At 43.1% G+C, this 4,408-nt stretch overlaps 1 protein-coding gene across 1 annotated transcript in view; it reads left to right on the plus strand.

Annotated features, from left to right (window-relative positions):
• CDC37L1 (cell division cycle 37-like 1) overlaps positions 1-4,408 on the plus strand; it is a 33,843-nt gene that overhangs the window by 28,374 nt on the left and 1,061 nt on the right. The gene's annotated exons all lie outside the window — the stretch shown is intronic.

Raw genomic sequence — 4,408 nt, forward strand, 5'->3', positions numbered from 1 at the left:
GCTTTACCTAGGACTACAGCTTTACCTAGGACTACAGCTTTACCTAGGACTACAACTTGAGCTTGTCATTAGAGTTTACTAGTAACATTCTAATAGAGTCCAGTCATCTCCTTTCTAAGCCCCCAGACTTTCAGACCACCGTGAGCCAATTTAGTGTGTTTAGCTCACTGTAAGAAGGGGCGTGTCACTCGGGACAATGAGGAGTACCCCGTATGGCTTTGCCAGCCTTATAAAGTATAAAAAATACAGCTGGTTTGTCAGCATCGTACCCTGGTGTCTCTCTAAGTGCCCCAGTCCAGTGTCGGCCATCGATCATACTCAAGACTAGAGTATGATTCTCAAGGACAGCAATAATGCAAATCTGAGATTTCTGTCATTAGTAATGCTGCCTCATTAGTGTGAGCAGTGGCCTCCCTTACCTCCCACAGGTGATCGCAGCAGCAGCAGTTCAAGACAGTGGTGGTTTTCACTTCCTTTTCTTGAGAAATCTTCCACAGGGAAAAATTACGAAGTCCCTGTTAAATCCAATATATAAATCCCCTAAAATGAGTATGGAGGAGCTCTATACTCTATAGTCGGGCTGCTAACCTCAAGGTCAGCAGTTCGAAACTACCGGCCATTCCGCGGGAGAAAGATGAGGCTTTCTACTCCTGTAAAGATTTGCAGCCTCGGAAACCCTGTGCAGGGTCACTAAGAACCGACTCCACGGTACTTAACAAGAACATTATCTAGTTCTGGAGTCCTGGTGTGGTGCTACAGGTTAATGCGCTGGACTGTGAGTTGGTTTGAACCAAAGGGTCAGCTGTTCTAGATCACCAGCTGCTCCTTGGAAATGCTATACAGGGTTGCTATGAGTCCGAACCCACGCGATGGCATTTAACAACAAAAGTAAATATGTCACATAATGGATACAAAGGGAAAAAGAGATTTTGAAGGATATCATTGACCCTGTTGTTGTTGTTTTGTGCTGTGGAGTCGGTTCTGACTCATAGCGACCCTGTACAGGGTTTCCGAGGCTGTAAATCTTTACAGGAACAGAAAGCCTCATCTTTCTCCCGCAGAACAGCTGGTAGTTTCCAACTGCTGACCTTGAGGTTATCAGCCCGATTAATAACCACTACACTGTATTTTTACATGCGTGAAAATATACATGGAGATCTCCTAAGAGGCCTTTCTTACTGAGAAGTGGTTTCTGGTTTGGAATCAGGTTCTTGCCCAACGTATCAGATGGCATGGAGGTCTGCTGCCAGGCATCCCTTAGTCTTTTGGATTGAGGGGCTGGGGTGAGACATTCTGACAGGTTTGAATTGCTGACATCTTCAGGGTAATTCAGACCTAATTAATCTGGGCTCACATAACAGTCGCTTATAGTGGGAGAATGAGTATTCTGGTGCAGTCCCCTTGGGAGAGCAGGGTGAGGTAAGTCCCAGCTAGATGTGCAGAAGGCTTACCAGTTAGTTGAGGGAAATAGGATCTGGTGAGAGGCAACCTGAGGAGTGTAAACATCAACTGAGGAGGTGCTGAGGACCATCTTCCCAGGAGGTGTCGTCCCGTTTCCATAGCTTTTGATAGACTGCAAAGCACTTCCACTTCCTGTGTCATTGCATCTTCCTGCGAACCCTGTGAAGTGTAGCTCCATCTCATGAATGGGTCAACGGAAGCTCATGGAGGTCATTTTCCTGTAGTCACATGATAAGTGATGGCATTCTGCTTCTCTGACCATCATTGAATCAATCATATACTACACATTGGACAAGAGAATCATCCATTGAGAAGCTGATCATGAAGCAAGAAACATGTTGAGAACATTACTAGATATAAACATGGAGGAAATCGGTGGGGTTTACATGTAGGTTAGGTTATTATGTCTTGGCATTGAGTATTTTGTTTTTGAGTTTTAGTCTGTACTTGTTTGTATCAGGCAGTTCTGAGGGAGTTGGGTGGATGAGTTCTGGAGAATCTTTTCACCAACTCAAAATTCTTATGGCACACTGGGGCCGGGTCTTAATAGAGTAACTGTAAAGCTCTGCTCTGGAAGCCTTTGGAATTTGTCAGACCAAGCCTGGATTGTAGAAAAGGTCTTCACACTCCATTTTTTGGAGAGGGCATAATGTAACAAGGGTGTTAATCTTTTATAAGAGAGCTTAAATTTGGGTAACATTTTTTTTTCCCAACCCTTTGTATGTGTCCAGTCCTGCAACATTTATTTTGGTCACTATGTTCTGTACCCGTAACCACTATCAGGTTCCATCAGCCGTAATAGAGCTGAGTGCACCTTAAGTAAGATTTCCTTCTCCCTCTCCCATGGTGAGCACGTCTCCCTGCATTTACCTGTTCTAGAGATTTCAGACAAGTGAGCTACTGTCTGCCCACTTGTGCCTGATGTGATTCACACGCCGTGAGGTTTTCAAGGTTTCCTCGTGTAGCAGTGTGTATCGGGACTTCATTGTATGTACAGACCACACTTTGTATTCTTTGCATTTGTCTTAGGTTGTTTCCTCCTTTTGACCATTGTGAGTAATGCTGCACTGAACATTGGTGTACACGTCTCTGTTTGAATCCTGCTTTCACTTCTTTTGGGCCTATACCTAGAAGTAGAATTTTTGAGTCATATAGTACTTTCTTGTGATTATATGGAGTCCTGGTGTGTGCTGTGGGTTAATGTGCTGGACTGCAAGGTTAGTTTGAACTGTAAGGTTGGCGGTTCAAGCTCCTGAGCCACTCCTTGGAAACCCTACATAGGGTTGCTGTGTACAATGGTACTTCTATGTTTAACATTTTGAAGAACTGTCAAACTGTTTTCCACAATGGCTGCACCATTTTGCATTTCCCCTCCCCTATAATGGCTGAGGGTTGTATTTCCCCATAACCTCTCTAGTACTTACTGTTTTCTGTTTCTCTGATAAAAGCCTTCTCTCCTAGTGGGGTGAGGTCACTGGACCATAAAGGGCAGTTTGAATCGCAAGGGCAGCAATTCAAACCCACTAGCCATTCCTTGGAAACCCTATACAGGGCCACTGTGAGTTGGAAACAACTCAAAGGCTCTTAACAACAACGTAACAAGTGGGGTGAAGTGGTATCTCAGTGTGGATGAATGCGTCAGACTGCAAAGCTGTTTGAACTGCAAGGTCAGTGGTTCAGGCTCACCAGTTGCTCCTTGGAAACCCTATACAGGGTTGCTATGGGTTGGAATTGACTTGACGGCACTTAACAACAACAATAAAATCACTGTAGCATAAGCAGGTGACCGTAAGGTCGGTGGTTCAAACTCACAGCTGCTCCTTGGAAACCCTATATAGGGTTGCTGTGGGTTGGAACTGACTCAGCATACTTAACAACAACAATGAATCATGAGTCCTGGTGTGGCACTGTAGGATACACACTGCACTGCTAACAGCAAGGTTGGTGGTTCAGATCTACCAGCTGCTTCTCGGAAACCCTATACAGGCTTGCTATGAGTTGAGATCAACTTGGCAGTGCTTAACAACAACTCATGATTTTGGCCATCGTTTTGAGTGCTTCTTTATAATATTTTAGCTTTTATTCCGTTTTGAGTGCTTCTTTATAATATTTTAGCTTTTAATCCGTTTTGAGTGCTTCTTTATAATATTTTAGCTTTTATTCTGTTTTTCTTTTTGACAAAAATCTTGTGAACTGCCAAATACCATTGTTTCTTTTTTGAAAAGAATTAAACCAAGCCCTCTTGATTAGCCAGTAGTAACAGCCATCTGTGTATCCTGTAGACATGCAATGTTATTTGACATCCCAGACTTCAGTCCCTTGTTTTTCGCTTGCTTCATAAAGACCTCGTTGGGAATTGTCCGAGCTCTAGCTTGTTTTTGACTTCCACTGTGAATGAAGCACAAAGTTACGTAAATTAGGAGGCTCTTTTGAGAAGTCTGTAGCTCTTTATGGGACTGTTTTTGTCATTGATGTTTATTAAACAAACTAAATAGAAATGAAATTAGGTGATATTTAGAACAACTGAGTAGACAAAAATGCATTTTTTGGGAAAGAATTTCCTAAAGTCCTGGGTCCATGGTACATTAACAAATAACAGGTTTGTTTTATACATTTATTGAAGATGTTTGTTTTCAGTGTCTAGTTGTAGAAATTGGCAGTAGAGCATTAATGTTTTTTGTTTAAAGCATCAACAAGCCTAAATTATGTTCTTTTATCTTTAGTTACTCTCAGGGTCAAAGGAAAGGGCCTTCCCTATGCATTGGTAGCAGTTGAGGGAAAGGAGCGCTTTGTCCGGTTAAATCATTTAAAATGACCGTGGTGGTGATTGCTGTTAAGTGCTTTCGAGTCACTTCTGACCCATAGCGACCCTGGATAGGGTTTCCAAGGAGCAGTTGGTAGGTTTGAACCACCAGCCTTGTGGTTAGCTGATCCTACAGCGCCACAC

Source organism: Chrysochloris asiatica, unplaced genomic scaffold (assembly GCF_000296735.1).
Source record: "Chrysochloris asiatica unplaced genomic scaffold, ChrAsi1.0 scaffold00056, whole genome shotgun sequence".
NCBI lineage: Eukaryota > Metazoa > Chordata > Mammalia > Afrosoricida > Chrysochloridae > Chrysochloris > Chrysochloris asiatica.